Genomic DNA, 27,555 nt, shown 5'->3' with positions numbered 1-27,555 from the left:
TTGGTCCCAGATCTTTTTTAAAGATAGGAAGGGCATAAAGATCTTCATCATGGAAAAGACGTTCAATATCAAGCATGTGGAGCTCTACATGGTTGACTCTTCAAATATGAATTACACTATCTTTGATAAGGAGGAAGACCATTTCCGATCCATTCAAGCACGTGGATGAAGTTGAACTAAGGGTCTATGTTATCCACGAATAGGATGTTGTCATGCCAAATCTGATCCAAGGAATTGAAGAGCAATAGGGGTAGAAGATTTTGTTAGCACATGAAAATGATACGATGACAAATGCTCTTTTCAATAAGCTCTCCACCCTTACAGCTGAAAATGAGAAGGTTCCACCTGAGCCAACACTAGTTGAACTCTTTGAGCAAAAATAACAAACAAAGCAATTGGAGGAAATACAGTCCTCTCAAGGATTTGATTATGATATTTTGTCTTCAAAGATATAAAAGATGATTTATTTCATCAAGTTGAGAGATATGAATACAAGGGTGAGCCACCTTGTTTGTCAAATTTTGGTGAAGTGTTTTGATTAAGTAAAAACAGGTTTTAAAGGACCTGAAACCTTTACAAAATAATAAAAGTCTAGAGATAAATGAGAGAAGTAAACATCAAAGAAAAATAGCACAGGAAAACATGAGATAAACCTCCAAAAAGAATAGCCATGAGGTCACCCAAGACAAAGCTGGAAAAGACAACAAAATAACAGTAAAAGAACAACAACCGACCAGCTAAGAAGACTTTATCAGGTCAACAGTCTGATCCACTAGAATATGCATATTTTCAGCATTGGCCTTCACCTTGTCCTTTTTACTCACATCCTCATTCTTCTTAGAATGAGCTTGGGGGTGATTGCGAGGTCCCTAAATCTCTGCCACTGGAGGGTAGTCCTGCCCTTTGTCATTCTCAATCCACTTCAAGAGGTTACCCACATTATCAGCCATCTGTTTAATCAACTTTTCCAAATTTCCCAGCTTAACATCCATTTTAGACACCTTCCCCTGAATACCACTAATCTCTTTATCCATCACCCTTTGTTTGGCCTTGAACAGTGGTATCTTATGCATGAGATTTTTAACTTCTTCTGCATTTCCAATAACTTCTAAAAGTCTAGTGGAGTGCGGTATTACAGTCAGTCACTTAATGGTGGAGGGATGATGCTTGAACATGTCAAGCATCCCAAAGTTAAAAAAAAATAGAGTTATTTCAACAAGCTAGTCAACAACTTTGTTTGACTTATTTTCGCTATCAATTTTTGTATATATTAGAGTAGGTATTTTTTCAATCCTTCCCCTTTTTCCAAGAAGTGTTGAGCACACTCTATCTCTCTCTAAGATAGCCAATTTTGAAATTTTGTTGTTGCAGAGAAGAAAAAGGTAGAGCTATGGTTTATAATGTAGAACAAATCTTCATTTTTTGTGACTCTGTAAGAAACGATAAGATAGAGCAAGGAAAGAAAAACAATCCAAGTAAGTTAAGTGTGAAACAATGTTACCATGAGATAAGAAAAATCCAAGAGCATACACCAAGATATTTCAACAATGGAGACGAGGACTTATAAGGGGAAAGCAAAGAAAACCCCTTGTGAGTATTATGAATGAAGGTAAATGCCTAGAGAGAGAGAGAGAGAGAGAGAGAGAGAGAGAGAGAGAGAGAGCGGTGGAGCAAAATAGCTCAATACAATAACATCAAAGTGATGTGTGTAAAAAAGAAAGAGAGAGGAGCATCTCTTTTAAAGAGATAAGAAAAGAGTTGCATGTGTTTGCATTTGTAACTCCCATTTCTATGAATGCCACATTCATAATAGGTGTGTGAAAAGTGTCACAATCCTCTTAAGGAGGATAAACTAAAGTCCTTAATAAAGGAATTACAAAAAAGACTTGTCCACACATGGACTAGAGGACAAACAACATAAGAGATACCTTGGTTTATCCCATTTAATAAATACAACCAAGAAAAGATTATAAATTCTAACAGCCCCCTTTAATCTTTACTTGGGGAAATTACATCAAAGGGTATTGAACCCAAATTTTTACAATGAAATTGAAATCTCTCTTTAGAAAGTGGTTTTGTCAAAATATCAGCCATGTGATGTTCACCCTTAGAATACAGGGGAGTAATTTTCTTGTCTTCAACTTGTTCTCTAATGAAGTGATGTTGAAGTGAAATATGTTTGGTCCTTGCATGAAAAATTGGATTCTTTGCCAAGGCAATAACACTTTGATTGTCACAATGTAGAGGGGTAGGTGCTTGTTGAGGTAGACCCAAATCTTCAAGGAGTCTTCTAAGCCACAAGGCTTCCTTAGCCACATTGGTACAACCTTTGTATTCAACTTCAGTTGAGCAAAGGGAAATAGAGTGTTCTTTTTTACTTTTCCAAAAAATTGCACCTAAACCAACAAAGAAACAATAGCCACAAGTGGATTTCCCATCATTGGAATCTCCACCTAGATCATAATCAGTATAGCCATGTAAAATAAATGCAGAATTGGCATCATAAAATCATCCCGTATTAATAGTTCCTTTAATGTACCTTAAGATTCTTTTAGCAACTTTAAAATGAGTTTGTTGAGGTTTAGACATAAATCTAGAAACTAAACCAACACTATAAGCAATATAAGGTCTAGTAAGAGTTAAATAATTTAAACTTCCTACCAATTGCCTATACAAAGTTTCAGCAACAAAAGGAGTATTCATAGTAGCCATTTATTTAGTTCCTAATTCACATGGAATTGAAACATGGTTAGAATCATTCATCTTAAATTTTTCTAAAAGGTCATGAGCATACTTGCTTTGAGAAAGAAAGATACCCTTAGGAGTTTTCCAAATTTGCATCCCTAAGAAGTAATGTAAAATACCTAAATCAGTCATCTAAAATTTCTATTTAAGTTGAAACTTAATATTAGAAATCAAAATATCTGAACTAGAAGTGAGAATTAGATCATCTACATAAACAATAACAATGATAATATTATCTTCAGTATGTTTAATATACAAATTAGGATCATTCTTACTTCTAGAAAAACCTTGAGAAATAAAGAATGAATTAATTTTGGAATACCATTCTCTAGGTGATTGTTTAAGACCATAAATAGATTTTTTAAATTTGCAAACCAGATTTTCACTACCTTTCTTAACAAATCTAGGAGGTTGAGCCATATAGATTTCTTCATGTAAATCACCATTTAAGAAGGCACTTTTAACATCCATTTGATGAATGGGCCAATTCATTTTAGATGCTAAAGCAAGAACTAATTTGATAGTAGGCATTTTAGCAACAGGAACAAAAGTTTCATTATAGTCTAATCCTTCAATTTGTGAAAAACCTCTAGTAACTAATCTAGCCTTAAATTTACTAATTTCATTATTAACATTCAATTTTGTTTTGTATAACCATTTACATGAAACTATATTCTTTCCATGAGGTAACTTGACTAAGTCCCAAGTTTGATTAGCAATTAAAGAGTCATATTCCTCTTGCATGGCCTTTTGCCAATGAGGTTGAGAGTTAGCTTGATCAAAAGACTAAGGATCATTAGAATTCATAATAGTAGTCATCAAAGCATAATTACAATAATTAATCCTTCTATCTTTAATTCCACCAAATCTAAAAATATAGTCATCACTTTCATTAATTAAGCTTTGAGTCCATTTAGGTTTACGTTTAGTTGTAATGGAATCATCACTAGAGGAAGAATCATTATCAATAAAAGCATCATTAGTAGCTATTTGAATATCATTACTAGTAGAAGCAGAAATAATAGGTGGAGCTTGAGTTGTAGGATTAAGAGGAGGAATAGGGTTAAGAGAAGGAGGTTGGTCCTCCACTAGCACAATTTTAGTGCCACTGAATTCTGCATCATGTGTAGTAGAACAATCATGGACACCATTTTCTGCAATGCAAACATCTCTTGCAACTTGAACTTTCTTAGTAGTAGAATCATAAACACGATAACCCTTAATGTTTTCATCATAACCAAAAAAATATAAGGAGAAGACTTAACATCTAATTTATGCCGTTTCTATTTAGGAGTATGAAAATAAGCAACATATCCAAAAATTTGCAAATGATGTAAATCAGGTTTCCTACTAGACCAAGCCTCTTTTGGAGTAATATCCTTGAGAGCTTTGGTAGGAGTCCTATTAAGAATATAAGTTTCACAAAACATGGCTTCAACCCAAAATTTATAATGCAAATTCTTAGCATGTAACATGCATCTAGCCATTTCAACAATGGTCCGATGCTTTCTTTTCGCCACACCATTTTGCTGTGATCTATAAGGAATAGTAAGCTCATGTTTAATTCCACATGATTTCAAATAAGAGTGAAAATAATTATTCCCATATTCCTTTCCATTATCAGTTCTGAGAATTTTAAGTTTAAAACTAGATTGCCTTTCAATATATAACTGAAATTCAATGAATATATCAAGAACTTGATTCTTGCTGTGCACAATATAGATCCAAGTTCTTCTAGAAAAATCATCAACAAAGGTAAGTGCATACCGAGAACCTTGGATGGAGTTATTCTCCATGGGGCCCAAAAGGTCACTATGGACAAGGTACAACTTATGAGTTGCCTGCCATGATTTACCACTTGGAAAGGGCTCCCTATGCATCTTACCACTCATACAACTAGTACAAGCAATCTTAGAGGGAATAATGTGAGGCAAGCCATCAATCATATTGCTTTTTTGCATTAGGTAATATAATTCGAATTTAAATGGCCAAGTCTTTCATGCCATATATTGAAATCAATGGAAGTATGTAAAGAATATCGTGAACTAGAAAATTCATGGAATTTAAATAAACCGTCATTATCCATTTTAGCATGAGCAATCACTTGTTTAGTTTGAGGATCTATCACATAACACATATCTTTATAGAATTCAACTTTATAGTCCTGACATAACTTTGAAATAGAAAGCAGATTAGTTTTTAGATCAAGTACGTACAATTTACCATTAGGAATAGTGACATCACCTAAGCCTTCAATTTTACAAGTTTGATTATTAGCTAACTGAATAGGAATATTAGCAATATCAGGTTGCAGAGAATCAAAATTTTCCTTATGAGAAGTGACATGTTGTGAAGCACCACTATCAACAATCCACTCTAAAGGTCTACAAACATTATAGCTACAAGTAAAAGCATGACGAGAACTAGAACCATTAGAATTACCTTTTTTACGATTCGATTTTTTATTATGTTTACTGTTGTTCATAGGTTTTTTTATCATTTTGCTTTTTAAAACAATTATTGACAACATGACCATCTTTGCCACAATAAGAACACTAAGGTTTGGAATTTGAATGATTCCTTTGATTATTATTATTATTATTACGATTGTGATTATGATGATTGTTATATTTGGCATTAGATTTATTATTGGAATCATTAGAATTACTATTATAGTGTTTGCTATTATTATGATGATTATTATTATTTGAATGAAATTTATTAGTATTTGAATTTTGAGACATAAATGCATGTTCAATTGATTTAAGAGTACCAAACTGAATTAGCTTAGCTTCTTCCTGTCTTAATAAATTTTGAAAAATAACATAAGTTAACTGAGTAGTTAATGTAGGAATAGCAAGTTGTGCATGAATATTAGTTATAAACTGTTGAAACTGTCTAGGAAGACACTTTTTAAGAATAATATGAATTAAGTGAATTTCATCTAACTGAACACCTTAAGCAACAAGATAACTTTCAATAGAATCAAATTTTAACAAAAATTTATCCATGGTCTTAAAATCTATATCCCTGAGATCTTCAAGTTGATCCTACAACTGTATTTTGCGGGATTCATCTGCACTGTCATACTTGGTTTGCAAAATTGACCAGGCGTCATGAGCTTTAGAACAATGTGCAATTAAAACATATAAATATGGGATAATGGAAATACCAATTAAACGTAAAGCTTCTTCATTTTTAAGTATCCAAGTATCTTTTTCATCTTGGGTAGCTGTTGAATCAAGTTCAACAGAAGGATTAGTGGCTATCTCAAACAGGTGTTTAAAATGAAAAATGAATGAAAAATGTGTTTTCCAGGAGTGATAATTGGAGCTATTAAGTTTTATTTGCCTCATTCATATAATTCACAAGGGGTTTTCTTTGCTTTCCCCTTTCAAAATCTCTCCCTCCGTTATTGTGTTGATCTTGGAAAGCTCTTGCAAAGTATGGTAATTATGTTCATTACAAACTCTCTTGAATTAATTTATAATTCTTTATTTTTAGTTCATTTCGATCTTATCATTTCTAACAAACTCCATAGCCCAATGGATTCTTGAAGGTCACTGATCAATGCATAATAGGCTAGCATCCCCTCTAAGTTGCTAAAATTGTTAGCCATTCTTGCCCTCCTGCCAAAATTTGAGTTTTGCCTGTTAAGCACGACTAGTAGTCATATATTCAAATATTTAAATGATCAAATGTTATAAGGGACATATAAACCTTGGGTTACATTTTATATTCTAAGTCTTGACCCTTCATGTTATATCCCTTCGAAATTTCAAGTCGCAAGCATGGGACTGACCTTCATCACTGGGTTACAGGATAATATGCCTTAATCATTAAGCAAGCCAAGAAGGTGTGAGTCAATTTTTCCATGTTGTTTTCCCACCATTGCGGTCTAAAGGAAAACCATCTAGTTAGTAGTTGTGAAGTCGTGCCTTCCTTCATTTTGCATGGTCACAATGGATTATTAGTTAACCATGGTTAAGGCCACAATACAGTGAATACCTTTGTTTGCTGGGTCACAAGGTTAAATCTTCAACTCCAGGTTAAGGCCATGACAATGTGAGTGGGCAGTGCAAGCATGGTCAATGGTCAATGGTCACTCAGTCGCAAGGTTAAGTGGTAGAGTCAATTTTCAAGTTCTAATACTGCGACAATGCATTTTATAGACAGTTAAGTTCATTTTTTGCAAGGTCGTAGGCATTTTATGTTATATCAATTTTAGGCTACAAATGCGCGACCAAGGAATTTCAATGACCTTGCATCATTGCACAGTTAGAAGGATGTTAAACCTAAACCACGGTGATGGTGCAAAGGGTTAGAATCATGTGGTTTCTTGGTCATGACAATTAGTGGGAAATGTGAGATCAAGCTATGAAGCAACTATAGATAGTTGGTGACGGTTTCGCAAGGAATATTAATCAATGAAGAAAGGTAGTAGAAAATTTGTGTCCATAGGAAATCAAGGTCAAACATGAAAGATAGAAGAGTGGTCTCATGGTAGAATGATTAAATATGTTAGTCCATATGGCAAAGCCTAAAGATTGACTCTAGTCGACCAATGACATGGCTGACTTGGCATGTTGATAGCAAGAAGGAAACAACTTCTTAATGGCAAAATCAGATCTTTGGCTCATCTGTGATTGATGCTTGATGTTTCCCATGCTTGATGAATGAAAAGGCACACTTCATCGTCGCCTTAGGTTATCCATCTACTCAATTAAGGCATTAATGGTCGTCATTTTTGTCTTCTCAAGGCTCTATTGGCTATGAAAGGTATGATTTTTCTTGCATCTGGACATGTACCAAGATCAAATCTTCCCCAGATCTATAATAATTATTCTTGCAACCTTAAATGTAGTTGTTGTGCTTTGTCTTAGGGTAGAAGCTATTTGAGTTATGCCTACACTATAAAAGTAAATTTTGTAACCCTTCTTAGGGTTAGCCTTTTTCTGATTCATTGGTATTGCATTCCATGCTCTGCTATTTTAATTTCCTTTTGTCTATGAATGAATAAACTTTTTGCTATACCTCATTCTCCCATCAATATTAGTGCAAATTTTTCTTGTCTCTGATGCTGTTTTGTCTTCATTATTCAATCCACATATCAGTATCTACTTGGCCTTGAATGTTATAGAGCGAAGTTCCTTCCTTGTAGCATTTCAATTGGTTTTTGATCTATATGTAACTGTTGGATTAAGACAAAGATTGAATCAGTATATTTTGATATTGTATTGGTGAATAGTGCATTGTTAGGCAAAATTAAGGTTGAACAAACTATTTTGGTGTATCACCCACTTTAGATTAGATTAGGTAGTTTTCTTTTATGCATTATTTCTCCCTTTTATTTTCAAATAATAGTTAGGTGTACCCTGATAGTAGGGAAGTTGGCCTTCTCCAGAGACTCAATCTCACAATTCAAGTCCCTTAGCTTGGAGATTGTTTCCACATTTCACAAGGTTTCCTTTAGATAAAAACTTTAGGCAAGGTCGCAAGCTTTTGTGACAAAAAGTTCCATTTGCAATTTTGGCTTGTAGTGGTTCTATCCATACTACTTGTTTAATAATAGGGCCAGATTAGTCCCAAGTTAAGTTTGTGTAGGCAATGTTGCTCATAGTTGCTCAAAATTGCTCAGTTGCCTTTATAAAACATTTTTGGGTTTGGTGGATAAAAGGTCAAGTTGTTGAAGGACCTTCTTGGTGTTTAGTAACTATTTAAGGCCTTTTGCATAGCATCATATCAATTGGAGCAATTTTGAGAAGTAGATTTTTAAAATTGCAAAAATTGCTCGAACTTGCAAAAGTTGTCATTGACAACTTTTTAACAATTTCTTGCAAAAAGAACAAATTTTTAGTTAGAGCCTTCCAACTGTCTGAAATAGTTGGAAACACTCTTGGGAAGCCTTTATAAGGCCATTCTCACCCTATCCAAGGGGTTAGAGAAAGTAGGTTTTTCTTTTGTACGAACTAAGCAAGCAACATTTCAATAACAATTTTGTGTTTTTGGTGTTATTGACATGTAAATGGATTAGTTTTGGATCTTTTTGTGTTGGAGTAGCTAATGTTGATTGTTTCCAAGTTCTGTACAGCTCAAGTTTGTTATTTTACAAAGTTTTGAGTGCTTAGAATAATAATTTTGTTTTACACTAGTCTATTATCTTGAGATAGATTGTTTGGACAAATGGGGTCATAGGGCCATTTCCCACCATATGTATAGTACAATCTCTTGGGATTTGGAACTTGAATCCATGTACATTATGTATAGTGGAGATGGGCCCCTAGAAAGTGGAGGAGCTAATATTGCAGTGATGTCCTAGGCAAGTCATAACAACTTGGTTAGGGATCACAATTCTTTGCAAAGCTCATAGGTGTGTGTTGAGCTATCATTTTGTATGATTCTTAATGACAAGAATCCTTTCGAACTTCTCTCTTGAAAAGATGATCTGGGATCAACTCCAAGGTTTTGGGCGATATTGTGACCTATTGGAATCTGCTTAGTTGAAGATCAATGTATTTGTTCATAGGGAGGCATTTGTTGGTTTGAAAAATTGGGATAAGATGTAGAATCCACTTGGTATCTCAAAAGAATAAAACCCACAAAAAGAAATATACTTTTCTATTTTTCTATTTTTTAATGAATGCAATCTAACAATGTAACTATATGAATTCTTAAATTAACCAAGTATTTGCAAAGCAAATAACAAAGATAAGGTAACAAGAGATGAAAGGAAATAACATGGAAGGGAAATTCCTAATGGACATAAACTATGGAAATAACACATTTGTGGGTTAAGCCTTTGAAAATAGCAGGAGGTAACCAATGAAAATAGGAGTAGTGCTTCCTCAATTCCACTGATGCAATCGTCAATAGGAATTCAGTAACCGTAAGATGTTTCACTTTTCATCAAATCACAAGGCCACAAAAAGTGTACTCATGCAAGACAAAAAGTTATGCAAGAATAATAGGGTGATCTCTTCTCCAACTCGGTACGTCGGTGGAATTTGTAAACACACAACAAACACCAGAATTAAAAAATTGCTCAATCAAAATAATGCAATAAAACTATTGGCTCCATTACACTCCATGAACATTCATTCACAAAATATAACACATTCAGGAAAGAATAACTACACTCCAAATTTGAGCACCTATAACATATATTATTGCATCAAAATAATAGCTTGAAATACATATTACATTCCTAAATTTATAAGAAATCTTCTCAATTTGTGTTGAGAGTGAGAAATATCTTTAGGCAAACATATGCTTCTAAACTAATAAGACAAATCTATTTATGTATAAACTAAATCTCTAGTGATTAGTAGGCCTCATCCATATTTATATCATTAAATGGTTGCATGAGCCTTTACATGTCTTAAAACAAAGAAATCATGAGAAAATAAGAAGAAAAAAACTATAAGATGATGTGGGAGTCTCTGGAGGTGCCAAAAATAGAAGCTCAACCTTCTTTGGATGTTTGTAGGGGTTAAACTGCCGTTAGAATGCATTTTCGGTGCATGAAAAACTCTAAATTTAGAACTGGTAGTTAACTGTCAGTGCACCTCTAGATTCTCCAAAAACTTTCGGCACACCTTGGAAGAAGCACACCTTTGAATCAGTGCATCTGGTGCACCTCGAAAGTTCGGAAGCTCAATTCATAAAAAAATCAAAGTTCTCAGTTTTTAGATTTTTCTCAGACAAAGTCTGATAGTACTCTAGTGTACTTATTTTTCCCCTTTTTGATGATTTATACCCTCTTTATAGCCAAACACTTTCATACATTTGAACTCTGCTTCTTCTATCTGAAATCCCAAGGCACTTGTATTGAATCTTGTCATTAATAGTTGCATAAGATGAGGAACCTATTTTGGTTCATGTGTCCAACCTCTGTATCTTTGATCTTCAGTGTAAATTACTTGATTCTTTCTTCTCTTTGACTACCCAATCCTTCCTGGCTAGAGACCTGGTGATCTAGATTATCCAAAATGATCAAATGTTTGAAACTTTTTCATATCTTTTTTAACAAGCTTTTCTAGGTCCTTTTAATTGGCTTTTTTGAAGGTCTTCTCAAAATTTCAAGTTGAAACTTTCATTTGTCCCTAAAATTGGGCAGATAAATGCTTGCTATTTTAGGGACCGAAATTAGATTTTTAGTTCTTCTTTCCAACAGTCTAAACAGTTATGAATTCTGAGCTCTAGGTCAAAAGTTATGATCCCAACAAGTTGAGGATGCCTTTTTACCTACACAAAGAAGAAAACATTAGTCTAGAAGGCTAAAAATCTAACCCAAAACAAATCCTAATTTCTAACAAATAAACCTAGAATGCAAAACTATGACAAAATTGGCAAAAAACCCTATTTTACACTCTGTAAGACAAAACTTTGGCGCAACTTGCACACCTCAAAGGCACGCTAGGTGCACTTTATTTAAACAAAAACTCCATTAAGGGTGCACAACTAGCACACCTTATGAGGTGTGTTTGGTGCGCACCCTTTAACATTAAGGAGATCCTTAGCCTATTTGAAAGGTGCGCACCTATGCACCTTTCACTAGGTGAAGGCTTAATTTTTAGGTTTTGTTCTTTTTAATTTTAGTTAATGAAAAAGGTGTGCACCTTGCATGCACCCCTTTACCTTTTTTTTGGTGGTGTTGTGTACAAGTGAGGGAGAGTAGAGTGAGCGGAGTGGCACACCTCAAGAGCTACGGAGGTGTGGGAGAGTGAAGCGAGGAGGAAAGAATGATAAGGAGAGGGGTGGGGATCCTAAGATTTAGTGCACCTCTTGGAGGTACACAGGTGCACATTTCCAAGAGGAATTCACTTTACCTTATGATTAGCTCACTAGTGCACCTAGTGAGGTGTGCTAAGTGCGCCTTTTATATTCAAATTTGATTTTCTCCTTTAGCAACATGATTTTTGGAAACTAAGATTTTAGATAGAGGCCTAGATTAGGCAAAAATACTAAGTAAAACCCTAAAAAAGACTTAGACCGTGAACTAGGGGTCTGGAAAACTAAAAAAATTATACTAGGGGGTCCCCATTTCTAGGCAAAATGGGGTGTGTGTTTTGAAACCACAACAAATAGCCTTGACAAAAAGGAAGAAATAACAAAGAAATTTCTTCATCAACAAACATTCCTTGGATATGTGTCTAACACCACCTGAACCTTGAATACTCCAAGCATATTTTGAGTCACTTTACTATCAAAAATTTAGAATCTCAAATCTCCAAGTTTAGTGTATCCATTTCCTTTGACATCTTAGAATGCAATCTATCAAAAGCTTCCAACAACTTGAAAAAATTCTTCTACCCTATCGGTCAATTCATTGGGAATCCTCACGAAAGCTATTTATCAATCACTTGTCTGACCAGATGAAAGAATCAGTCTTGAGGGCTCTTAACGAGTTATCATTTTTCATTTGAAGTCCTGGGTAATCTTCTGAATATTTTCTTCATGTAGCTTGCATGTTGCCATTTGATTCTTCTATGAAGCAATTTTTTATATTGGATAGCCTATTTGGAGAGCATATCCCTATAGTTAGATTACCTTTCTTAGACTTTGTAGAATCCGTCATTCTTAACATCATTTTTCTTTTTTGATTTTCTTTCTGTATCCTGACCATGCTTAGACTATGTGGCCAAGACATTAGTGTCATTTCTTAGATTCAATCTTTATTTAACATCCCTTGTGTTCCTCTTTTAAGGACTTTTATAGAAACTCTGATGCTAAATAATAATCTTACCAATTCCTTCAAGAAGACCCTTTTGTTTGAACTAGTAGGGTTTGGACTATCCCTTGTTGCCACTGACCTTGGTTTGAAAACACCTAAGATAATCAATCTTTAAATTTGCAAAGCATTGAAAACTTATTGATCTACAATTCTGAATTCAAAACTGAATGTCCTCTATTAGTGCAAGTAACATCTGTTCTTCAATTGGTATAACAAACAAAATCATTAAAATATTTTGACAAAGAAATACCTCTTCCCAAAAGTTGAAACCAAAAAGTGGTTTAATAAGATATGTCAAGATAAAATCTTGAGTGCACCTAACCCCTGGACTAACACAACTAAAAAAAAAACTAAAAGAAACTAAACCAAAACAAAAAGACTTAGACTCAAACAAAACTAACACATAACTAGAAAGACTAAAAAGACTAAGAAAAACAAAAACAAAAATTTATATACAAAAAACCTTGAATAATAAGAATGTGGGGTGGTTATTAGTAGATTTCTCATTATGTGAAGTAGTAATGAACCACTCTATATAGTCCTAAAAAATGATGACTTCTCTTTGTACTTAGAAATTTTTTTTTTGGACAATCTTGGTTCAAATTTTGGGTATAAATCACAAAAAATCAAAAGTTGTGGTAACTCTCCATGACCATGATTAACCTAGAAACAAGTTCTCTTAACTTTAGCATCATACTCAAATTGAAAATCATTGAACTAAGAGGGATAATGGAAATATATCACCTAATCTAGCGAGTCTACCACCATAGAGGTACACTCACACATTGTAATTTCTTCTTTTGGTGGTCTTATCTCATGTTACAGAACTCCACGCACACATGGAAACACTTTAGGTTCCTTCAGACTATAAAAATCAATCATCAGCCTTCCTTTTGAATTATAGGATTCATTAATACCATTGATCAAGATGTTCTCTGCCTCATATCCCAAAGAAATCTGTTCAGAATCATACTTTCCCTCCATTGCAATCTTCCAAGCTAACAAGAAATCAGGACAACTTTCTTATGAATGGAACCCAAATGGATGGATTTTACATGACTCAGTTATTGCATGGTTTTATATATGCATAGAATAACCACAAATAGACATTTCCTCTGTCAAGCTTGAGACCAAATTGAGCATTCTATCCATCTCTTTTAATGACATATCTGGTTTTGAAGGAGGTACCTTATCATTATTCAATAGGGAAATAATATCACAATAGGAAGTATTGGTATCTTTTTCTTAATCACTTCTTGATTCAGAAATCTCACCAACCTCGGGATCTTTTGCATTTCCATCACTTTTTGCAACTTCATGGAGTTTTGGAACTTCAAAATTTCCATGTCCCTATTAACATATCCACACTTATTGAAACATCAAAACTTCAAAGAATTTTTTCATTGAATGAGAATACAAACTCCTCTTCATCATCTTTATCATTTTGTCCTCCTATAGATTTATCACATGATTCAAACACCATTGCACTTTTTAGAGTTTTAGGTGACTTTACAACACCCCCAAGATCAAATGAAAGACCAAGATAACTTCCACAAGAGATTGGCAAGACAATTGCATGAAGATGTAAGAATGATATTATTGATAATGAACTTGATTGACATCCAATGAATTGATTTGAAATGTATATAAAAGGCCTCCTTATATAAGAGACGTGATAAGAGACAACGATAAGGAGAAGATAAGCTATCACCCTCACAAGGTAGAATCACATGTCCATGAAAGGTAGATCATCCTCCATTATGCAATGAAGTATGTGCGATGATGAGCATGATAATGTGATAAGTACACTAAAGGTGGAATGAGATAACAACTATGACCACCTAAAGTGAAATTCTCCTACACCATGTGTTTAATTGAGGTGCAATCCTAAGTGTCTCAATCACAAACTACTATGAAATAAATTATCCTAAGTAAGCTTAAGTAAGTATAATTAGTGAATATTTAATTACACCAACAACCCCCTTTAAGTGTAACTTAGAGGAATGCACTTAAATTCACAATGCAAGATGGGTCCCAGCTACAAGGCCATTTTAGGTACCCATGTACAACATGCAAAGAAATACATGAAATGTAATCTTTCATAAAGTGGAGAAAAAGAGAAACTATCCTCCAAAAAGAGAGATAAAAAAAAGATGCATGGATGGATGGAGTACTCAAGACCCCCTCAAAATTGCATACATCATGTATATACAAAGAATGATCCTCCCATAGGAAGGAAATAAGGAGACATGATATCCCCCCATAATGAAGAAGCTCCAATGTAGATGAAGAGTACCTACAAGAAAAATATAATCCAATGCCTAGAAGAAATATGTCTCTCTTTAGGAAGAGATAAATACATCAAATGATGAAGAAGCCACTCCATGTATAAATTGAGGAAGGAGGAATAAGGTCTCCATGTATGCATCTCTAAAGACTGAATAGGTGTCTCCGAACTCAAAGATTCTATCACACCATCAAGTTGACCTATGACATGTGAAAAACCAAGAGAACATGAAGAGTTGGGAAATCCAATCTCCAAAGAAGGTGAAGAAGTATCTCGAAGAGAAACCCCCTTAGATGTATTAACCAAATCTACATTATGTGACTCATCTAAAAGAGCATCTGGAAATTCATCCCACACTACAAGATATGAAGCATAAAGATCATCCTACTAAATAGTATAGCTCATGTCTAAAGAAGTAGGAGGTGGAGGAGTAGGAATTTAAACAGTTTTCTCAAGAACAAAATGATTCAAGTATCCAATGTTCTCCTCACATGAATTATTCACCCTTCCTAAAGGGTTAGGTACATCATGAATATCATCATCATTATCAACACAATGTGCAAAAGAATACAAACATGATGTATGATCAACAACTCCCATAGCTATGACATCTCTAGTATCCATGTCCCTAATATAGACATAATCAGGAGTGATCTCAACAATTTTACCTTGTGCTCCATGAGGAATTTGGTAAATGGAAAGGATATTAGTGGTCAAGGATGGTACACAAAGAACATCATTAAATGTACCTTGTCCCATAGGAATAGAACCTTTCCCACAAACCTTCATGTATGTATTATTACCCATCAATATAGGTGGAGAATTACAAGGCTCAATAGAAGAAAATATATCCATAGAAGATACCATATGATGTGATGCACCTGAATGAAGAAGCCATTTACCTTGCTCAGGATGTGTGGAAGCAATGAGTGCTTGTCCTTTGCCTCTAGATGATGATGTAGATGTAGCAGCTGCCTGATATTGAGAAGAAGGAGAAGACACTGATGAGAGAAACTAGATATTGTTATTTTGAAGAATGTGAGTAAACTCATCAATCTTCTTATGGAAACATTTATGCTCATCATGTCCTAACTTTTTGCAATAAGCACATTTATCTCTCTTTCTTCTAAATGATTCCTATCTTGAAGAGGACTTGGATTTAATATTATGTTGTGAAGGAGAGTCATCACCTTTTTCATGTTGCTTGGGATCCTTGTGTTGTTTGTTTCCCTTTCCTTTGGGAGACTTTGGAGAGGAGTGATTTGCAACCAATGCTTGATGCTTCTAAGGCTTCAATTGACCCATGTGTGCTAACTTTGCTTGTTCCCTTATGAGTTGAGCCGCAAATTCATCAAAAGAAGGAATTTTGTATGCACTACCAAGAGCATCCATAGTAGCATAGAATGTGGAAACAAAGATTGAATATTCAAGACCTACCTTGGAAAAAATAGATAATATCAATTGCTCATCATATTTAGTAATGCCACAATTAGAAAGCTCCAATCTAATGGAATTGAACTTAGAGAAAAAGTCTTGAATATTGTCAAAATCACATGGACTTAAACCTATAAGCTCATTCTCCAATTTGAATTTTCTTATTCTATGAGGTTTACCAAAGATTCCTTCCAATGTAGTCTAGGCATCATGAGGATGTGTGCAAGATGCAATATGATATAAAAAATCATTGGAGATGGTAGATCTAAGAGAGCCAAGTGCTTTATCCCTTCAATCAAACAATTTTCTTCTTTTTGCAACACCTATAGCTAGTTCTAGATCCTATCCAAGAATCATTCTAAGCAATCCAATGCTCATCAACTGATTAGAAACTGCTTGTTTCCATTCGTGATAGTTATATGGAGCGAGTAATGGAACTTTTGAAAAATCCATAATGAAATCAAATGATGACATATGTTGTTGATGATGATGATGGTTTCAAAGTTTTTTAAACCACTGATTCACCCTCCCCTCTCAATGGTGTTTGTATTCTAACAAGTGGTATCAGAGCAAGGTTCCCTATATCAATATTAACAACTTTGGTTAGATTTTGGTTGAGTGGAATACTTATCTTTTATGGCTCAAGATAGTTCTTCAAAGGTTCCTATTTTTGATGGATTAAAGTACAATCTTCTAAGTGTTAGTAAAATTTGTGATCATGGATATGAAGTTGTTTTTAATGACCATGTTTTCCAAATCAAATTAAAATTTGGGCAATTGGTTGCATCAAGTGAAATATCCAAAGGGAATGTATACAATTTAAAAGATATCACAAATACTAACAATCATGAAGATGTTTTTCTTATGGGATAGGTGAATGAAAGTTGGTTATGGCACAAAAGTCTCGGGCACTTCAATTTTGACAACTTGGTAAAAGTTAGTAAGCATTAGAAAGTAAGAGTTATGCCATGTATAAGTAAGCCAGAGAATGTTATTTTTGAAGGGTGTCAACATGGTAAACAAACAAAGGCATCTTTTCCTTCAAAAGAATATTTTACTTCTAAACCATTGTAATTAGTGCATACTGATTTATGTGGCCCTACAAGGACAATGTCATTAAATGGTGAAAAATATTTCATGCTTTTTATAGATGATTATACAAGAATGAGATGGGTAACATTCTTAAAACATAAATTAGAGGCATTTAACAAGTTTAAGATTTTTAGGAAAATGGTCAAAAATGAGTTAGACATGAATGTTAAATGCTTATGATCAGATAAAGGTGGTGAGTTTACTTTAGATGAATTTGTTGATTATTGTGAAAAACATGGCATCAAAAGACAATATGTAGCATCCAGGACACCTCAACAGAATGGAGTTGTTGAGAGAAAGAACTGAACAATGAAAGAAATGGAAAGAACTATGTTAGATGAATCTAAAGTACCAAATAGGTATTGGAAAGAAGCAGTTAAAACAACAATATATATTTTAAAGAAGGCACAACTAAGGGTAAAAACTAAGTACACTCCTTATGAGTTATGGTATAGACATCCTACATCTGTTAACCATTTTGGAATTTTTGGAAGTAGATGCTTCATTAAGAATTCTGATGATAAAATAGGAAGCTTTGATTCAAGATGTAATGAAGGAATCTTTTTAGGATATTATTCTCAAAGTAAAGCTTACAAATGTTTTAATAAAAGGTTGAATAAACTTATTGAAAGTGTACATGTGAAAGTGGATGAAGTTGTGCAGGATAAAAAGGAAATAAGAATGGATAATGCTTTCCTACAAGGCAGTAATAAAGACTTGAAAGAAGTAGGTAAATAAGAAAACAATAAAGTTCATGAAGGTGAAGAAGAGATAAAAGATCAAATTCAAACCCCTAGTTTTCTCACTCCAATAAGAAGCACTCTACCTATTTTTGGAGAGAATCTATAACAATATTTAAATCTGGCTACCACCCTTATCAAACTATCATTCATCACAACTAGCACTTATCTTAATTTTTTCTTTTACCAATGGTCATAAATGGAAAATGTATCCATGCATTAATATGTTCTCAATTAGAAACTATGATGTGCCACATAATATATCCCAAATGATTTTTCTTTTATGTCTAAGAATTTATATTGTAGGGTGTGTCCATAATTTGATATCTTACCATCAAACAACCAAATTTGTTTCATTGTAGCACAAAGCATGAGTAGGTTACTTTTCTTCCATGAAAATTTTATTTGTTCAGTGAATAATGTGTGCATGAGAATTCATTTGTATTGATGTGATAACAATTGAACTAATTTAAAAAAATATTTTTATTAATATTTTAGTTTCTTTTACTACTTTAGTTAATGCTTAAAAACATTATTTTTGTTTCTTAGTTCAATTTGTAAGTCCACATTCATCCAACTTGATTATTGAGCTAAGATTTTGATTTTGATTAATTTTTTGTCCTTGCAAGATAAGAAAATTAAATATATGTCTATGTATTTGTTATGGACCTTTACTACAAAGTGGAGACTAGAAGATGTTACAATTCATATATTTGTATGACTATATGGTTTTTTTAGCAAGCTTAGACATAATAGATAAAATATATGTTTTTTTTACTATTTGTTGATCAAAGAATGAAACATATATATTCTTCACTATGCAAGATTGAATCCTAAATAAACTTATTAATCCTATGTGGTGATAAGCCATCCATGAGTAGCATCCCACTTTGTACAATTTTGTGAAGGTCAACTATGTCTTGACAAGGAATATTGCAGGGATCAGGATTTAAAGGGGCATGACATTTTCAAAATGTCTCAAAAGGATGATGAAACATTGAAAGACTATGTTTCCCAGTTCATGTTCAACCTGCACCATAATACACAACATCAATTGAATGAGGAGTCAAAGAAACATCTTTTTCTAAGAGGTGTAAATAAAGGAAGCATTGAAGCTCTAAACCTTATGGTAGGAGGAGACATTACTCAAAAGATGAGATATAGAGCATATGCCTAAACTATTCTAGAGATACTATGAAGAAAGGTAGGGAACTTAGAGACCTACCACATAAGTCCAATGGTAGTTCAAGAGTATCCAAGATGGAGTTATCTAATTTGTTATCTGACTTCAAGAAAGACATTATTAACAATGTAGCTACTCAGATGGACACCATGCAAGCCTGAAAAAAGAAAGATGAAGCTGATGCAATATTGATTGAATTTTGTCCACATTATAGAGAAATGAGAAAAAAATTTAGATGTAAGTCTATTACAAGTATAGAGACACAACCAATGCCAATCGAGTTCAAATCCATTGATGAAAATGGAGAGGTACTCTATGTTTCTCAAAGAAGGCCATGGGCTCAAAGACAAGGCATGCCACAAGATCCTCTACAAAGTTATCAGAATAATAATCAATGGAAAAATTTTCAAAATACTAGTTTTGGTGGAAATCACAGTTGGAAGGAACCCCAACAAGGTCGGCAACAACCTCAGAATTGGAGTCCCCAATCTAGTTAGCCAACCATATTGCCACCAACTTAGAAACATGCTCTAATGCCTCCTCTTATAGCCACTAATACTCCTTCCAAGTAGACCCAACTATGAGTTCAACCTAACTCAAATCTAAACAATATTAAATAGTAGCCTCAATAGCAAAGCTATGCAATCTCATTGAATGATATTCATGTAAGATCAGGTACCACTCTTCTTGCACCCCAAAAACCTATAATAACTGAAATTGAGGATCCTCTAACTAAACATATAGAGGAATCAAATCAACATACTTCTCCTATAGATGAAGAACCTCCATTTCCCCATAGGTTGATAGAACAAGGCTAATCCAAGGAGAGCCATGCAATCATTGATTTTCTTAATTAACTAAGACAGATGATAGTAAAAATACCATTGTTGGATGCTACTAAAGAAGTCCCTACCTATACTAAAGCTATTAAGGAAACATGAAATAAGAAGCCAAGAATAAAGAGGAAAGATTCAAAAACCATTCGTGTCCTAGGATAGTTGTCTAACCTAATGCTGGAGAAATCAACTCTACCCAAATACTCTAACCCTGGGAGTCCTGTAATAATAGTTACTATTCATGGCATCCAAGTTCAAAATGATTTGGTTGACCTAGGAGCATCCATTAATGTCATGAAAAAGGAGGTATTGTCTCAGTTGCATATTTTTGGTCCTAGATGGGATGATAGAAGATGTTATAGTCACCCTAAATTCTTGGGAGTATCTGGTTGATTTTTTTGTTCTCTCTCCAAAAGCTAGTATGGGAGGATATCCTTTAATCTTAGGGAGGCCATGGTTTGTCACAAAAAATGCTTCTATAGCTTTCCAATCTGGGAAGATGATAATATCCAATGGATTTCATACCAAGAACCTGACTTTATACTCCCTTGCTCAACCATTGTTACTAAATGACCAAGCAGTTTGTCCAGACTTGGGTGATGATGATCTAGAAGCTAATTCCATCCATCAATTGATGATGATAAGAAGAGAATCATTCATAGCTGCTCAGGAAGAAGATGAACTCATTTCATCTATTATTCTGAATGAATGTGGAACACAATTTCTAATATGTCCTCAAGCTAAATGTATCCTAGAAACTATTGTACCATCTTTGAATTCACTATATCATTTGAAAGCTTCACAATTTCTCCATTCATTATTACCTCATGAGATGGATTCTTCTCCCATTGCTCAATTATTTATGGCAAATAAGGTTATTAAGATGAAAATTGGTCTAGGTAAGGAACCAAATGTAAACAATGTTCTATCACACTCCCAACAAGAAGAAATGTTGCAGTTAGTGCAAGAAAATTAGGATGTATTTTCTTGGGATTACATGGACATGAAAGGATTAGATCCTATTCTTTGCACTCACAAGATTTATATCAGCTTTGATTTCAAACCTATTAGATAGTCTCAAAAGAGAGTTAATCCTTTCTTAAAAGATATTTTTAAGAATAAATTGTAAAAATTGTTAAATAATAGTTTTATATACTCCATCTTTGATAGTCAGTGGGTCTCACCGTTGATCATAGTACCCAAAAAGGGAGGAAAATTGAAATCTTGTGTAAACTATAGGGAGCTTAATTCAACCACTAAGAAGGACCATTTTCCATTACCATTTATAGACCAAGTCCTTGACAACTTAGCTAGTAAAAAGTATTTTTCTTTTTTGGATGGTTTTAGTGGTTATAGTCAAACTCAAATAGCCTCAGAGCATCAAGAGAAAACAACTTTTACCTACCCATGGGGAATTTTTTCCTATTTAGTATAACCTTTTGGCTTGTACAATGCCCCCAACAATATTTCAACGAGTTGTCATTAGTATTTTTTTAGATATTTCTACTAGCTATATGGAAATCTATATGGATGATTTCATAATTTATGGTGTTACCTTTCAAGAAGCAAAAGAAAATTTAGAAACAATACTTAAAAGATGCCAAGACTATAACCTATCTTTAAGTCATGAGAAATGTTTTATGATGATGGAGGAAGGAGTAGTCCTAGGTCATTTCATTTAATCAAAGGGCATCCAAGTAGATCCAACAAAGATTGAAGTTATCAGTACCTTTCCAACACTAGAGAAGCAGAAGGATGTATGAAGTTTTTTGGGACATGCTAGATATTACATAAGATTTATTAAAAACTTCAGTCAACTTGCAACACCTCTCTACAACCTGCTCAAAAAGGATTCTAGATTTGTTTAGGATTCTGACTGTGCAACATCCTTCCTCCAGCTTAAGGAAGTTCTTACCACAACACCTATTTTGAGAAGACCCAATTGGGGCTTACCTTTTCACATTCATACAGATGCCTCAGACTATGCTATTAATGTTGTGCTAGGATAAAAAGTAGAATCTATTGAACATGCTATTTATTTCATTAATAAGCATTTGCAAGGTGTAGAATTCAATTACAAAGTCATTGAAAAATAATTTCTTACAATCATTTATGCTCTCAAAAAATTCAAGCATCACATCACTAGATATGAGATATTTGTTCACACTAACCATTCTGCTATCAAATATTTGGTGAAAAAACTGACAATTTCAGCGAGATTGGCTCAAGGGCTATTTCTCATGCAAGAATTTGAAATCACCATAGTTGATCAACCTGGTAAGGCCAATGTAGTAGCCGAATTTCTCTCTCAGTTACATCTCCTTGATGATCTTGCAACCATTGAAGATAGTTTTCCAAATGAACACCTATTTATGTTGGCTGCACAAAACCCTTGGTATGCCTATATTAATAACTACCTCACCATAGGAAAATGTCAATATACTTCTCTACTTAGGCCAAAAAGATCCTAGCTGAGAAGAGCTATAACTATTCATGGATTGCTAGATTTATGTTTTATACTGGTCCTGATCAAGTCATGCGTAGGTGTCTGGGAGAAGATGAAACATATGTTATCTTGAAGGTCTATCATGATGAATTCTGTGGAGGTCACTTTGTAGCCAAAATAACAACCTTCAAAATCTTACCAATTAGATATTATTGGCCAAGCCTGCACAAAGATGCAACCAAATATACAAAGAAATGTGACAAGTGTTAATGAATGGGATGACCAACTAAGTCAAATGAAATGCCCCTACAACCTCAAGTAGTTGTCACACCCTTTGACAAATGGAGAATTGACTTTGTAGGACCTATTGAGCCTACTTCACAAGGAAAATCCTACATTCTAGTGTATATTGACTATGTCGCCAAATGAGCAGAAGCTAAACCTATGAAACACCCAAGGGATATCAACATGACAAAGTATTTATATGAATCTATTTTTACATGGTTTGATGTTCCTAGACAATTGATAACTGATCAAGGAGCTCAATTTACATCAAATTTGATAATTGCTCTTATGAAGGAGTATACCATTAGGCATGGTAAATCATCATCTTATCATCCTCAAGCTAATGGTCAAGTTGAAGTTACTAATAGGGAGCTGGGATCTATTCTCACCAAGACTATAACACTTCATAGGAAGGATTGGGAAACATGCCTTCCTAAAGCTCTCTAAGCTTACAAAACCACCTAGAAATCTATAATTAGTTTTACTATGTTTGAGATTGTTTATGGTAAGTCAATCATGATGCTTATTGATTTCAAATATAAAACATTGAAGACTAGCTTGGAGCTCAGCATAGAACTCAATATTTCCCAACTAAACATACTCCTAAGTTTAAATAATCTTGATGAATGAAGGAAATTTAAATTGAACAATATTGAGCTCAATCATCACCAAAGGAAATAGTGGCATGATAAGTTTATCAAGCAAAAAATGTTTTTTATAGGTGATTGGGCACTTCTTTATGACTTAAGATACTAACATAATCTAGGAAAGTTCCAAACACGCTAGTTAGGACTCTATGAGATTGTTGTTGTATTTCCAAATGGTGGGGTTCAATTATCTACCATTGACCCTTTTCACTTTAGACTACTTGTAAATGGTGACAACCTCAAATTTTACCATAAGCCAACCAGTCATGGAGAGTTCCTACAACAATTCCAACTCAATGAGGATATCATCATTCCTGTAGCCACTGAGTCTGGGTCTTCTACCCTAACTCCCGCTAGTTCTTGACTTCAATCAAGACCTTCATAATAAACACTTCTTTTTGAAGTACTTTCTTTGCATTCACTCCACTTCCACTATTCTCTCTTCTATTTTACCATCCCATCCCATCATTTTGTCAATTTTGATGATCATTTTGGAACATCTTTCTTGCAGTAGTGGCCAAGTACCATCCACATAACTGTGCATGCATTTTATTTTATTCATGCTTTGTTATGATTTGGTATTGTTTATATTTATTCACTCTTTCTTATACTAACCTGGTGGGACCCATGCCTTCATTTAGTTGGGGGGAGGGAAATATTTAAATGGATGTTTGATTGTCCCCATTTTTCAAAACTATGCATTTTTCAAACATCACATGTACCTTCAAAGTACATTGAGATGACTGGAAGTAAGTGCATAGCTAATATCACATGTTGGTGACTTGTCCTCTTGCGATTCTGTCATTATGCAATTAAGGACATTAAAAGTGGTCATTTAACTTTTAATGATGGTTTTCAATGTGTTTGGGTGATGAAATTGTACGAGTGCAAAAATCATGAAATTTGATGCAAAAGGATATTATGTGATATGGTGCATTTAACTTCTTAAGTACACGCTATTTTTCTAAAAAAAATAGAGTTAACATTGTAAGCTTTGATTTGCTAAGCTTTGAATATTAGAGTTTTGTTTTAATTTAGCTATAATTGACCATGGGCAGAGGTATATAGAGGAATGAGCCTGTTGACCATCAAGTTCTTTTGGGAGATGCAACCAACTGTGAAATGTTTTAGAGAAGGGGATGGCTAGATTATTGCCTTAAGTTGAACATATTTAATGAAGTAGCTCTCTAATTTATGACCACCTTAAGTGATGGAGTTACAGTGGTTAAAGGTCTAAGAATTGATTTCTTAGAGGAAGTAATAGCCAAAGTCACTAGGTTGCCCCAGGAGGGTGAAAGCTAGGAGAAAGAGTTTGACTTGAAGATGGCTAGGGCATAATTTAGCATACATTAGGACCTTCCATTGGACATTGATAAGAAACAAGGAACTTTGAGGCTATCCTTGCCAATGGATTTTATTCAACCTACTACATTTATCATTTGATATTTCACATGTGAGGGACATTACAAATATCTCTATGCCTTGCATTTCAAGTTGTTGGCTCACCTACGACATGATTACAGATAGGTAAACATTCCCAACTTCTTGTTCAATATTATTGAGAAACAAGCCTCTCTGATACAGTGAGGTAGTGATTAGTCAGTCTCTCATCATGGTCTGATAAAGTTAATTGTAGAAAGAGAGTTTAATTAACAAGAAATTGGGTCATGGGAGGAATTCTTGCAGTTAAAAGAAGTGGAACCTAGGCTTAGAGGCCAGGGTGCAGGACACAGGGAAAGAATGTCTATAGGATTCTATAAAATTGTCCCTAGAGCTAAAAATGCTCTTGAAGTCTCTCCTTCTAGTCTTAAGCCAACTAAGGAATTTTTTTATAAGGAAAAACCCTCCATGGTTAGCAAAAAGAAAAGAAAAGAGGTAGAACTGCTAGTGTTCCTAAAGTCCCATCATATGTTAAAACTAGGTCTTCCACCAAGAAGGATAAAGGAAATTTTTTACAACCTAAAGTAGAAAGGCTAGAACAATCAGATGAGGAGAGTAATCCTAATGAATCCTTGCATTCTTAAGAGGATGAAGACCTACAAAAACCTCCTAAAGTGCTCGTGGTAGAAACACCTATAAGCAAACGAAAATGAAAGAGTTCCCCATGCCTGTCAACACCACCCACGAGGCAAAGTGCAAGACTCTCTAAGAGTAGGGTTTTGGAGGCCTCTATTACCATAATTACCCCTGAAGTGTCTAAAAGTTAAAAGGAGCCCTCTCTAGGGGAAAAACTTCCACAAAATGAAACCAATGAAAATGAGAGTAAAACTCAAAATCTGCCACTTGAAGCACAGTAGTATTAATTATGTGCTTATCAATAGCGATAAGGAATCTGATGAGATTGAAATGTCTAAGGAATTTGAATAGAACCTTGCTATGTAAGACATTAGTGAAAATTCTATAGAACTCCCTTTAGATAATTATCTAGAATTTAAACCTAAAATTGTTAAAGAAGTATTAGAAAAATTGGATCGAGAAGGGTTGGATACATTAGCTGTAGTAGCCATAGAATCCAGTAAGGAGGAAAAAAGAGAAAATAACTATTGTCACAAGGAAAAGTGGGTGCTCCACACTTCAGAATGCTAAAAAAACTCATCAATCAATGCCTAAATGGATAAACCTCTTTCATCGTAAGCCATTTCCACCACTAGACTTATCTACACCTTTATCTACATAAATTAATTTGTTTCAACAACTATTATGGGAAAGAGCTCAATGGAACTTAGATAGAAAGAAGTTAAATCATGTTATTAATAAGTAGAGCTGCTAGTTGAAACAAAGTCCATAGTTCTAAAGAGAAGAATTAAGCAGATTAAAAGATTGATTCTTGAGTTAATAAAATGAAGGTCGCCATCACTAGTATATGCTTTGTTTCTTAAAGAATAATTTGTCAATTATAAGTTAACTAGAATTATAGAAGGACTTAACTCCTCCGTCTCTACACCAAATGAATTTTATGATGTATTTCAATCTATTCCTATGGCCTTGAAAAGTTTACTATTTGAATTGTATCTTCACAATTTGGCTATGCCTAATGATACTAAATGGAACCTAGTCCTGTATATAGGGGATGTATAGTTAAGGGTAGCAATGTCATGGATGCAAAATGAAATAAGCAGAGAACATCAAGCCGCACCCTATAGGGAAAGTGAGATGACAACACCCTTGTTCATGAGGCCAGAAGTCCAATATTCTAGATGAACATATTTGGATTGGATTTCTATTTTGGGAAATTACGCAAGACTTGGCAAGGTGAGTGCAATCAGAGAAAGGGCTTTTATAGATTGAGAAAAGAATTTTTCTCAAAGTGTTGAAAAAAAAATCATTGCCTCAAGACAATGATGGGTGAGGATGCCACATGATTTAAAAATTAGAGAACCCCACTCTCCACAAAATCTTACTCTTGCTACATTAAGGATTCCTTGGTATATTTACTTGTGGAGAAATGAGTGCAAATATTGATTACCATTAAGGTACCAACCTTCGATTCTCCTGCAACCACTACTAGCAGTAAATGGCAATGTAGAAAATCATGACATGATTGCTAAAGTTTGACACTGGAAGAGGCTCAAGGTAAATTATGGTTGATTTGACTATGTGAAGAATGAGCTAGGAGAAAGGACACCGAGTGACTGGAGAGTGTAGGCTAGGATCTTGAACTTCATGATTGCTAGGGACCAGTAATTGTTTAGTTGGGGGGAATGATGAGCCTCTAAAAAGACATTATTTTGATTACTTTTTATCTTGTTTTTAGCAGTTATCTTGCAAGAAACAGTTTAAGACTACAATTTAAGCAAAAGAACCTATGTTTTATGAATATACTATTTATATACTAAGACACAGAGATTGAAGTAAAGATTGATCAGTTATGATGTGTTTTCTTGAATCTATGGTTTTTTATGGTTTAATGAAGGATATTACATGCTGATAAATATTTCCTCATCCATGCTATGCTATGATGAAAAGAATGCATGTATGTGGAAGTTGTTACCTTCAATGCTTTGCAGGTGTTGGTTGTTGCGCATATTGAAGGCAACATTTCAGTGCTGAGTCAAAGTTGACCAAATGATTAATAAACCACCGCATAAGAAAATCACGGGGAAAATTTAGTTATGGCAATTCATGAA

The 27,555-nt window shown here is 34.2% G+C and overlaps 1 pseudogene; it reads right to left on the bottom strand.

Annotated features, from left to right (window-relative positions):
- Window positions 1-869: 869 nt before the first annotated feature.
- The window catches only part of LOC149541229 (protein SEMI-ROLLED LEAF 2-like), an 84,139-nt pseudogene continuing 57,453 nt past the window's right edge, over window positions 870-27,555 (bottom strand).

Source organism: Cupressus sempervirens, chromosome 9 (assembly GCF_028749045.1).
Source record: "Cupressus sempervirens isolate cs-2001-9-10 chromosome 9, ASM2874904v1, whole genome shotgun sequence".
Classification (NCBI taxonomy): Eukaryota; Viridiplantae; Streptophyta; class Pinopsida; order Cupressales; family Cupressaceae; genus Cupressus; species Cupressus sempervirens.
This window is presented reverse-complemented; position numbering and strand designations above follow the sequence as displayed.